Genomic DNA, 13,081 nt, shown 5'->3' with positions numbered 1-13,081 from the left:
CCATGGCATGATCCATGTAACTTTTGTTTTGTCTAATCAGAGTAGCTCACATGCATGGCATTATACGTCAGTACCATCCCATTTTCTAAGTATGCAGGGTGCTCGTTAGATGATACAGTCTCCAGGAGAAGCTTATAACATTAATTGCAACATTTAAAAAAGTTATTCATGAATGTGCAAAATGAGCCCTGCCACAAAAACAGTGGAAAAACACCTTAAATGTTACAACCTTCCTAGCACACTGGAAGCTTCATTGAAATTAACTACTGTAGTGTTGTTAATTAAAAACACATTTAAACGCATTTCAACTACAAATATGCAATTAAATTATTTAATTGCAGAATTCAACATAAAAATTATTAATACTCAGTGCGGTTTATAATGTGAAAAAATAAACCTATAGGTAATAAAAAACGCTGCACTTATCTAGGCCAATACATAAAGAAGCGCTGTCACCTACCCTTGAAGCAAACACTCAACCCATCTAGCTATTCACTGTAATTAAGACCGGTGAGCTGCAGGCTACACAGCGCCTTCCGTAGTTGCAGTGATTTTATGCCACGTTGTGGCCAAGAAGGAGCTGCGAGTGGACATAATAGCGACCAAGTCTTTCTAAAGGCCTAGAGCCATTAATGATGAATTTAGCAAGTATACAAAACAGTAGGGGCTCCAGTAAAGGGCAGTACACGTTTATCTATTCGAGCTATGTGGGCAGGTGCATAAATGCTCAGGCGCAGCAACAATACACTCGCAGAGACCCGTAGAGTCTCCAGACAACAAGGTGGGTGCTCCAGGCCTATGATTAACTAGCTTGGTCTGTCATTATTGCCAAGGCGTTTAGCATTCATCGTTCCGCCCTGTTTAGGCCGGTGATGCTTCAATGCGATGATTAACAGAATCAGGTGTGGACCACGGTCGCAAACACAAGGTAGTGTGTGGACTTTCGTGTGAATACATCATCAGGGATAACAAGCGCTGTATAAATATAAATTACAATAAAAAATACATTTTGGGCCCTATTATCCATGCATAGAAGCCAACTTCACTTGTCACAGTGCTATGAAGGAATCCCAGAAAAAAAGAAAGGTACCCCAACTAATCATGCTCTCCATAGGCGATATTTTACTGAAACAACTGAGCTAAAACTGATTTTAAAAAGCACAACGTATTCTCTTTCTCCGGTTATTTGCTTTCAAATCTCATGGCGGGTCTTTTGCTTTTGACTTGTGTAAGAATACACAGGGAGAGTTCAGCACATACACGATGTGTCAATCGGAATTTGCCTCGCTTCGGCTATGGACAGGTTTCATATTCTAACCTTCCAAAAACAGCAATACATTCGACCTATGCATAAACTGCAATGGCTTTGAATTGTGGACTTGATCCTTGTTGCTATGCATTGACAAACAACATCTGACACGGTGTTTTCTTGTTCTTATTTAAACCAGCCACAAGCAGGACGAACATCTGGTACTTTCAGGAAAATAAAGGATTGTTTTAATAATTAGAAGTTGATTAGCATAGAACTAGAAGAGATCCATTACACTGCGGCGACATAGGAACATAGCTATAGAGTTTTTGCTCAAGAAAATGGTGTTAATATGAGTTTACTACCAATGAAAGGGGAAAACTTAAATAAAGCACCACAATATTGGCTAAAGCGCATACAGCGATTGGCAAGACACGGTACCCATCTAGTGTGTGCATCAAACATAACACCCAAATAAGAGAATTTGCTCACCCTTCCAATGGCTTTAACCTTTATAGAAGTCGGCCTCGGTTTACTGGACTGTCTGCCACACATCATAGTGCATTTTCGAAATGTTGGTATCAAGATCTAGCTCATCCATATACCTTATGCAACCTTCAACAAGACCCCTTAAACCATTGGTAGTGCGAGAGAGCAAACCAGCATCATCAGCATACATAAGGGCCGGATAAATGCAGACTTTACTTTGGGAACGTCCTTACCATTGGATGTTAAAAAATAAATAAGTCCATCTTTATACAATAAAAATAGGAAGGGGGCCAGAACACATCCTTGCCAAATACCAGAAAAGAAATTGGTACATCCCCACTCCACACCATATCGGACAGATGCTCTTAGCCCTGAATGCAATCCTCAAAAGAAAACAATCAACGGGGAAGGCATATCAATATGAGCTAAAATATCCCACAACTTAGACTGGCTAACCCAGTCAAAAGCGCTGCTTAAGTTCATGAATGCCATGCAAAGCACTCCTTTGTTGGCTGTGACGTACTTCCAAATGATAGGGTTAAGACATTGTCAATTGTTCCCAAACCCTCCTTGAAGCCATACTGCACCGGCCTCAATTCGATGAAGAACGACCACAGTGGCGTAACGAAACTTGAGGGGGCCCCCCATGTAAGGTACATGGAGGGGACTCCAACCTCCCTTGCCCACAACCTGGCAGTTTTGCTGAGAGGGCCCTTTGGAGCTCGGGGGCGCCTGTGCACTGTGGGGACTTCAGGGATTTTTGTTATGCCACTGGATGACCCGCCCCACATTCTGTGGAGTCCAATAATGATATCGGTCTATAACAGCATGGCTCCAGTTTGCTGCCCTTCTTAAAAAGTGGTACAATTTTGGCACATTTCCATGATTCTGGGTTTTTATCATGGACAGAAGTGTTTAGAACACTGGTAATAAGAGGAGCCCATAAATCAACATTGGCCTTAAACAGATCAAGGGGAACCCCATCCGGCCCAGAGGCTTTATTAGCTGAACTACCTATGATAGCACTGATGACCTTAGGATTCTCAAAGGAAAACTCCATAGGGGGCGGGGCTGAGCTGAAGCCTCAGGTGGCACTGACGTTATATCGGAGGATGATGAGTGGATTAACTTAAAATGAGTCACCCCCTTCTCTTTCTTTATATTTGATCCTAGGCCATCTGATACGTGGTGGAAAGCCTGTTTATCATTAATGATATCCCGAAATCCCCTTGTAGCTTAGAGTCTACGGGTAGAAACTAAGCACTCTCATTTATCTTTATTCAATTCTAGTTTTCTTTTCTTTATGGCCTCCCTACGTTCAGTTCTAGCAGCCAAGCTTATGGTTAACAGAACTACCTTCCTTGTTGAAGCATCCCAGCTTGTTTGGCCCCTCTCTGTCTATATCGGCTGAGCAAAATTAAAATAAGAGTCAAACCAAGGCTAGCATACACCTGTAGGATATCAGGGACAGGTGAGTCGGCAGTTAATAGATAGTCAACTAAAATGTCCTGGTTGCCTGCTGTTAGAAATTGGACCTCTAGTTGGAAGTGGTTTGCATCCTGTCCAAGTAGATACTCTCACTCTAGCCAAGGTAAGGTAGCCACACAGTTAAGATACCACCTTTTCTCCCTCCCTTGGTAGCTTGGCACAGGCAATGTGTAAAGTGTACAAGTTTGAGGTTACTTCTCAATAAAAGCACCTAGAAATACCATAGCTCCAACTGGGTCTATCGTGCTGTTGTTGATGGGAGTCTATCCCAACAGTCCGGCGCCCCTCGCAAGGGAGTGCAGGCCGGTCATGGAGTCGCACTGAGCCCAGGCACAGTACCTTTGGTAAGCGATGAAACAAGGACATTGCACGGAGTCGGGGAGGCAAGAGACTAGATTTGGCACCACTTGGCAAGTCAGGACTCTCAGCAGCAAAGCCCAGGTGCTGGCAGATGAAGTCTTTAATGCCCCTGAGGCTTCTAACAGGAGGCAAGCTCAGCTCAAACCCTTGGAGAACCTTGGAAAGCAGGATGGAGAAAGCAAAGTCCAGTCCTTTCACTCCCAGGACAGAATCCGCAAGAAGCAGGCCAGCACAGCAAAGCAACAGGCAGTGTGGCAGTCCCTCCTACGGCATCTAGCTATTCTTCCTGACAGAATGTCCTCAGTCCATAAGTGTTATGAAGCCGTGGTCTCAGAGGCCCAATGCTTATACTAATTTCTGCCTTTGAAGTAGGCAAACTTTAAAGGAAAGTCTTTGTAGTGCTCAAGACCCTACCTTTCCAGCCCTGGCACAAGACACACACCAGGGCTTCGGAGACTGCTTTGTATAAGGACAGGCACAGCCCTTTTCAGGTGCAAGTGTCAGCTCCTCCCACTACACTAGCCCAGGAAGACCCATCAGGATATGCAGGGCACACCTCAGCTCCCTTTGTATGACTGTCTAGAGTGAATTTACAAACAACCTAACTGTCATCCTGACCTAGACGTGTATTCCACAGACAGGCAGAGGCACAGAATGGTTAAGCAAGAAAATGCACACTTTCTAAAAGTTGCATTTTCAAACTTACAATTTCAAACCCAACTTTACCAAAAGGTGTATTTTTAAACTGTGAGTTCAGAGACCCCAAACTCCATATCTCTATTAGCTACCAATGGGAAATAACATTTTAAAGCTATTTCAAGGCAATCAAGATGTTATCCTATGGGAGACGCAGGCCTTGCAATAGTGAAAACCGAATTTAGCAGTATTTCGCTATCAGGACATGTAAAACACACCAGTACATGTCTATCTTTAAAATATACTGCAGCCTGCCCACGAGGCTGCCCTTGGCCTACCTTAGGGGTGACTTGCATGTAGTAAAAGGGAAGGTTTGGGCCTGGCAAGTGTGTGCCCTTGCCAGGCCTAGCTGGCAGTTAGAACTGTACACACAGACATTGCAGTGGCCGATGTGAGACATGTTTACAGGGCTAATCATGTGGGTGGCACAATCAGTGCTGCAGGCCCACTAGTAGCCTTTGATTTATAGGCCCTGGGCACAAATAGTGCACTTTACTAAGCAAATCAAATATGCCAATCATTGGTAAAACAGTTAACAATACTATTTAGGCAGAAAGAACTTTAATTTTAGCCCTGGTCACCAGCGGTAAAATGCACAGAGTCCTAAAAGGAGGTCAAAAGCCAAAACGTCAAGGGAAACACTGCAGAAAGGGCCATTTCCAAACCTGCTATCACCAATCTTGTAAGTGTGGGGATATCCGTGGACTACCACTGAAGTCTCAAACCCTTATCCTTTTGCAAAAGCATGGTGATCCCAAAGCTTTTAGTTGAGGATGCATCAAGGAGAATCCAAAGAGGTTATGATTGCTAACACATGATTGCTAACACATGATTTGATGACCCCCCGGCAACAACACTACTTTCCAGATTACTTGAAATAAAAACAATCTATGGTAGAACCCTGCCCCCAACCAACAAATGTAGGGGGCTGACTAAACCCTTAGAGCCCAAAGCCTTTGACAGCTTCCTCAACCTCTTATCAGGTAGGATAAAATGGTAGGCATGTCCTGCAGCACGAAGGGTTCAACAACTGTGATGGCTGCATATAATTTGGCATTAAAATCACCCCCCACAATAACATTAAAGTCTCAGCCCCCTCACCCCCACGGTGGTCTTTGTCCCTGGGAAGCAACCACTGGAATAATGTAGCCCTCAAGGGCCTTCCCATGTAAGCTCCCTGCAGGCCCAAATTTCCTGTAGCACAGTTACATCAAATTGAGAAATTAATCCAAACAAAACCACCTGGGATCCTGTTGTTCACTCCTGGCCCCCAAATGATTCTCTAAAAAACGAGTTGTCTTAATGGGGGCATCTAAGGGCTCTAAGCATCAATCAACGCTTGCCAAATCTGACAGTGGGAGGAATCTATTTGCAACAGGAACTGTGAACCTAGCTACCTTACCTGCCTTAGTGGTCGAAGGCCCCTGCCCATACCCACTTCTAGGATGCAGGTGTCTATAGAAGAAGCCTAAAGTTACAATGTTTACATTTTCTTCACCCACAAACCTCTTGGCTCCGCTGTCAATCAGCCAACGGGCTAACCATGGGTATTTACAGTATCACAATCCCAGGTCTGGCTTTTAGCCAAGAGACCAAGCCAGCCAACCCTTCTCACAAACAATATATCATTATATTCACTGATATTAAAGTATGCATTTCTAGACAGCCAATGGCAAACTCGATTTTTCAGCTGGATAGTGGGTTCTTCGCTAGTAGAGCTTGAGTAGGGTACACCAGTCAGAACAGCCACATACGGACAACAGTCTGGAGGGAGCTTTAAGCAGGATTGATTAGGAAGAGGTTGCCCTGTGTGTTGACTACAGGCTCTGGCGGCCCTTTCAAAGGCCTAAAACCTCCTTGTAAGCCGCCACCCACTTCCCCAGTGTTGTGATGCTCAGGATATGAATGGGAGGGGGTTGGGCCTCTGCAGCTATCATAACATCCAATGTGGCCCCCCTGGAAAGCATGTTGGACAGGCTGTGAAGCTCCAGCCTCAGATAACAGGCTTGCTAGATCAGGTAATGGGTTTATAGGTGGGACTTGGTGGGCCAACAGATCTGCATGGGTCTTGGTTAACTGGGTGACTGCATCTTCCAGGCCTCATATCCTGTCCAGCAGCAGGGGTCACACATGCTACCATCGCTGATTTACATTTGTCTAAAACACAATCCCAGTCAATATTAGTTGCTCTTTCGGATGCATCCACAGTATTTGAAATACCCATAGTAGGTTGTATTGAGGAGGGCTCTGAAAGCATGCTGGAGCTCTTCTGGACTCTGGGTGTTTTATAAGTTCTAGATAGTCCCAGTCCCACTTGTCTGGGGTTCCACTTTCTTTTGGTAGAAGGGCCGTTGTCACTAAACTTTAGGCGTTCAACGTTATTATGTGAGCTAGCCGACGAAGGGAAAGTTTTTCAGTCAGGCGTAGAAGAAGCCACACGCCCCTCACTCAGGTGGTCCCTCAACTGACTTCCCAGATTCTCACCCATGTAGAGGGAAAACACCTCTCCGCAAGATCAATTTCTTTGCTTGTAACCCAAACAGCCCACGCAAGGAAGAAGTCAAGAGGAGTACCTTACGGAGCTTTGACAGAGACAGTAAAACTGGCCTCGGTAGCTTATGTTTTCCCATGCTACCTCTAAATATTCCCAGCCCAAAGATAAAGGCCCTCATTATGAATATAGTGGCAAACACCATTGCAACGGTGAACAGAACACCGCCATTGGCAGTGAACAGAAACCCGCCATATAATGATGGCAAATACAGAAACCACCAAACACTCAGCCACCGCCAGGGCCCTTGATGGCAGAAAGACTGCACACCCCACCCAGTCACCGCCAAGCAGACAAATCCCCCGTCCTCCAAATAATGATGCACAAACCGCCACGACAGATAGTGGATGTCGAACGACCATTGGCCAGCAAGTGGACCCAACAGCAAGAAATGCACACATTGGCAAGTTTGAAACCCACACACCTGACACACATCCACAACACTATAAAACACTTACATACACACCCCACAATCCTTTGCATCGCCAACAGGCCAACAGACTGACAACACAACACGCATGCACAGAACGCAACATCACACAAGTGACACACCCAACCACACAACAGCACCCTCACCAATATCCACACAACACAACACACCACCCACAACACACACCATGGCACCCCCTAAGCACCAACGCTTCACAGATAGGGAGCTAAGAACAATGGTGGACAAAATAATCAAGGTCGAGCCACAAATCTTCAGGGCACAGGTCCAGCACACACCCATTGCCAGGAAGAAGGAGTTATGGCAGACGATTGTCAACACGGTCAATGAGGGCCGACATCCGCAAGAGATAGAACGACCTGCGAGGAAAGGTGAGGTCGATGGCATCCAGGCACTACATTGTGGTATAGAAGACTGGAGGAGGATTCCCACCTAAACCCCCGACTACACCGACTGGGAGAAAAAGATACTGGCCATCCTGCACCCTGAGGGCCTCACTGGACTCACTGGAGGAATGGACTCGGGTAAGTCATCTACAATTACCACATATCCACCACACCTGTAATGCATGAACCACTCAACCCCTCCAACTACCACCAGGACCACTTCCCAACCCAGGCCACAATCACTACATCCAGTCACCCTGCATGCCCACAAACCCACTAATAGGCCCACATCCCTCCCCCTGTGCACAACCCCTTACCCCTGCAAGGATTCACAATGGCACTACACCACCCACCATGCACCTCCACATCCCATGCAAAATGCAATGGCAACCCCACAATAGGTCCCTGCATGGCCCAAGAGGGGAATAAACTTCACAAAATAGGGCAGAGCTGTGCATCTTTGTTTGAATCAGTACATGTAACATACATGTCCATTCCCCCCACAGGCACCACCACCCATGTCACCCTGACGGAAAGCCAAGGAGTGCCAATACCCCACATGGAGACAGAGGCCCCACTCAGGACAATGGAGAGGGAAGTGTGGACAGTGAGGAATACCCTGGCCCGTCACACAGTCCTGGACTGTCACCCTCCAGCAGCCCCACCGGGGACACCACTTACACCACTACCACCCAGCACCAACTTCAGCTCTGGACAACCGATCCCACACCAGTGTCTCCGGGCCACAGACTGGTGGAACCCAAGTACAGAGGTCAGAGTCTCCACCTACTAACAGGCAGGATGACGAAGGCCCCAGTACAAGTGGTACTGCCAGACCTGTGCAGGGGACACAAGCACAGGGGGCTAGGCCTAGTGGGAGGGTATCAGTGGCTAGGGGAGAGGCCAAAGGATGGATGCTGCAGCCCAGGAGGTGATCTCTGATGTCCTCGGAGCATACCACCCTACACCAGAGAGGATGGGCCAGATCCTGGCCACCCTGGAACAGAGTCAAAGGCTGCAGATAGCCCAACATCAAGAGACTATGGAGCAGTGGAAACAACTGAATGCCACCATGGCCACTATAGCAGGGATGCTGCAGCACCACTAACTAACGCAGCGCTGAGACCCCGACAAACCAGTAAGCCCCTACCACTGCCCAGGACCCAGACCAGCCATCGACATCAGCAGTAGAAACTGGACTGGTGGCACAGGCAAAGGACACACAGGAGACCAGCACCCCTACTCGTGCAGTCCAGCACCAGACCCTCAAAAGGTCCCTCAGACCCAGATATGGCACTGGAACACCTGCCAAGGCCCCCACTAAGAAGTGACTCTGACACTTCGTGATTGTTGTACGGTTGAGTCTGTAGTTGACAATGATGTGACGTTCCGCCATGGTCTCCAAATCAACAAGAGGTCTGTACACAGATGGGGCCCTCCCTCGCCACATGGGTCTGTACCTAGGGGGAGTAGAGAACACATGTGTATGAATAACTGCTGTACAATATGTAGGTTACACACGCAAGCGATGTATGATGTACAATTGTAGGGACATGTATGAAGTGATACGTCTGGACTGTTGTGGGGGAACAAATACTCATGTGGGCATGCGACTAAGGGCTGGGGTCCATAGGGCCTGAATGGGGTCCATGACAAGGAAATATCAGCATCGTGCTAGCAAATGGCAGCCTCCTGCCATCCAGATATGTAGTAGTGGAAGTGACCTCATTCCGCTGGCGGCGGTTGTTATGGCGTAAGGCGGTGCTCACCGTCGTGCACCCATTCATTGGTCAACATGGTTGTCAATGGGGAACCTGGGCCTGTCATAATCGCCGCCAGAAGGGACGGTGCACACCGCCGCGGAGTGTACACCATGTCTTCATCCCAAGTTCACTTGACTTCCGGATCACGTGCATGGAAGTATTCCACTGAGTGTGCTGCTGTGTCCTGACTCTGGTTACTCAAGTGGCATGTGTCACAGGGGAAAGGGCCCGGCCTTCACCATGGAGGAGCTGGTGGACGAGGCCTTACCCCTGTATGCCAAGTTATATGGGCGACCAGAGGTGCAGGTGAGTAGGCAGATGACATGCATGGATGTGTGTGATGGTGGCAGTTGCCTGTATGCATGTGTGGTCAGTATTTACCTGCACAGATGTAGATTGTGTGGCAAGTACCGTGAGTGAAGTGGTGAAATGATCTTATGAAGTGTCCGTCCCATAGGGGACGTATAGTCTGCGGTATCACATGGCCATATCCTGAACTCTGTTTTTCATTTTTGTGTGTCCCATACAGGTCAGCGCCCATCAGAAGAGGGCACTCTGGCTGGCCATCGCCAGGGAGGTGTGGACCCTAGGGGTCTACAACCGGTGGAGCACCCACTGCAGGAAACGGTAGGAGGACCTGCAGCGCTGGGCCAGCTAGGGAAATCCTCCCAACGAGGAAGGGGTGCTCATCGTGCCCTGACCCCCCTAATGTGCCGCATTCTGGCGGTGACATATCCAGATTTAGATGGGCGCTTGAAGGCTGCACAGCAGCCACAAGGGGGTGAGCACCAACACCATTTCATGCCTCTTTGATGGATGTCTGAGGGTGCTATAGTATGTTTGCTGTCTAGTGCCAGGTACTCTGACAGGTGTCTGCCAGCAGTCCTGCCCCTATGGGCACTGAGATGATTAGGGGCAGGTCTGCAGTTCATCAGGTCCTTGTGTCATGTGGGAGAAGAGTTGTATGCTAGGGTTGTGGCCATTAGTCAATGGCATAGGCATGACTATAGTTGTAGGTGCTGTGTGTAGGTGTGTAAGCTGGGTGGGGGTGTGTGTGCACCAAGTTTGTACATCCATTCAAGTATTTACATATATCTCTCATGTTTTCTCTCCCCACCCCTGTACTCTTGTGTTGTTTGTGTACATCAGCATCATCTGGCGAGGGAGTATGCAGCGGCCCACGGTTCCAAGGAGGCACATTCTATCGACGCCAATGGGACCAGTGGGTTGGAGGGCGACGGGGGTAGCATGGGGGATGCTACTACTACTGGAGGTAGTGACTCGGATACCTCCTCCGATGGGAGCTCCCTGGTGGTGGCAGACCCTAGTGGGCCCACCCATTTTGTGTTATTTTCCGCCACCCCTTACCATCACCACCCTCCCAGTTGCTCCCCACCCAGTTGCCTGTACCCACTCACCCAGAAGGGTGGGCGTCTCCTTCGCCCCAGGCACCTCATCCCCTGCCCCAGTCAGCCCTGCTGCCCTCACAGAGGAGGCTACTTACCTCCTGCGGTCCATCTCTGTAGGGCAGACAACCATCGTGAATGCCATTCAGGGGCCAGCATACCAGATGCAGCAATGCGGTGCATACCTGGAAGGCATTCACTGTGCCATGTCTGGCCTACAGAGATCTTTTCAGGCTCTGGCCTCCTCTTTGACAGCAGCCAGTGTCCCTGGTCTTTCCGGCCCCCTCCAACCACCTCTGCCCCTTCCAGCACCCCACTCCCTTCACCCATCCCAAGCACACGTTCAGACAGCCATGCACACACCTCAACACACAAGAAGCACACACAGAAACACAAGCACCACACTTCCCACCACAGGCATACACACAGCCAACATACCAAAGCACACACGACAACATCCACTTCCCCCAGAGTGTTCACCTCTCCTGCCTCCCTGTCTGTCACCTCAACATGCACACCCACAAGCACTCCACCCTCAGTCACTGCTGCAGGCCCCATTCTTGCAGTCACCACAACATCTGACATCCAGTCATGCACCCCAAACATCACACCTGCACTCACCACAACGACATTGACTGACACATGCAGCACACTCACCAGACCTGCAGATTCCCAGACAACATCCTTGTACAGTGGCAGCCAGCCTGTCCTGTCCCACTGTGTCTACCCCCTCCTCCCAAAACACTCAAATGTTCCCAGACACCCACCCAACACACATCCACCACACCTCAGCATACTGTACAGGTACCTGCATCCACGTCCAGCACACCTACACCAGTTACAAGCACTCCCACTACCTTCACTTCCACACCTTCCTCCGTGTCCACCCAAACTGCCCCTAAAAATATTTTCCTGTCCCATGTTGACCTGTTTGAACCCACTGGCCCACCTAGTCTTGTCCCTAAACGTGCCTATCTCCTTCCCTGTCCACTCCTTCCACGTTAAAATCCTCCCCAGTCCGCCCTTTCCATTCCTGTGCCCCTTTCCCAGTGAGCAAGAAGCCCCATGTTGGCCCAGGTCCATCTGCAACCCCCGTTCCAAGCCCGCTCCCCCACCTTCCAAGAGCAAACCCAAGCCCCCTCCACCTCCCAAATGTAAGCCCAAGCCCCCCCTCCCAGATATAAGTCCCCACCCCGCCACCCCCTGCCCCTGTTCCCTGAGGTGCCTGGCTGCCCCACTGATGTCCCTTTATGGTGGAGTACCATGTGCACATGTGGGAGTCATGTTCGGGCCATTTGGGCCCTTCAGCCTAATTTGGACATAACAATTTTCATTATTTATTAAAGTTTGAGTGCCCAGTGTTGCTATTGGCTCAATCTAGAGACATAGTTAATCGTTTCATTGTGGGGGTGTGATGTGCACATGTGTGTACTTTGGGCTGGTAGTATTAGCCTTGTTCGGGTAAGTACCTCTTGTTCTGGTGTGTATGGCTTGTGATGGTGTGAGGGGTGTGTTGCAGGTTGGGTGGGGTACGTGGGTGGGTAACTGTGCCCCTTCTTCCCTTGTTTAGTAGGTTGTGGTACTTATCGTCGTCATCGGTCACGGTCATGGAGGTATATGGAAAGGAGCAGCACTGGCATGATTTCCAATTCTCTCTCCAAGTCTGCTTCGGCGGGTTGTGTGTGCCTTCGGTGAGTGTTTCCTTTTATTTGGTTCGTTTCCACCAGGCTTTGCTTGTCAGTGGTTCCCACCCCGGAACTGACATTGGTCTTGTGCTTCATTATTTGTTGGTCAGGTGGGGCCTTTCCATCGGCCTGTGGGCGGCCTCTTCCGTCGATGTCGGCACTCCTATGCTGGCGGTTAGTGGTTTTCACGCTGGCTGTTAAACATGTGCTTCATTATTTGGCGGTCCGGACTGCCAGCCTGTTGGCAGTAGTTACCGCAACCACCAGCGGTGCGGTCTTTCCCGCCATGTTCATAATGACCACCACAGTGTGCCACACACCAAAGTCAGAGACTCACCATGTCCGAAAAGCCAAGAGCCAAAGGGGTAGTCAAACATGGCCTCCTATGGTCGCCGACAGGCGCAGGATGGGGCTGCCCTTGGCCCGGGCTCTGTCAGGACACACCCTGTGCAGCAGGAGTGCAAGACATGCTTTGTAGCTCTCAAGGGCGGTATGTCAGCCTCCTCCCCCTATGCCTTGCATTGGCACCTCCTGGCGCAGTTGGTCCTGAGACTTGGGAG

The 13,081-nt window shown here is 49.1% G+C and overlaps 1 protein-coding gene across 3 annotated transcripts in view; it reads right to left on the bottom strand.

Moving 5' to 3' along the window:
- Window positions 1-13,081, bottom strand: part of SPIRE1 (spire type actin nucleation factor 1) — a 430,877-nt gene that overhangs the window by 158,423 nt on the left and 259,373 nt on the right. The window lies entirely within an intron of this gene.

Source organism: Pleurodeles waltl, chromosome 2_2 (genome assembly GCF_031143425.1).
Source record: "Pleurodeles waltl isolate 20211129_DDA chromosome 2_2, aPleWal1.hap1.20221129, whole genome shotgun sequence".
Lineage (NCBI taxonomy): Eukaryota > Metazoa > Chordata > Amphibia > Caudata > Salamandridae > Pleurodeles > Pleurodeles waltl.
This window is presented reverse-complemented; position numbering and strand designations above follow the sequence as displayed.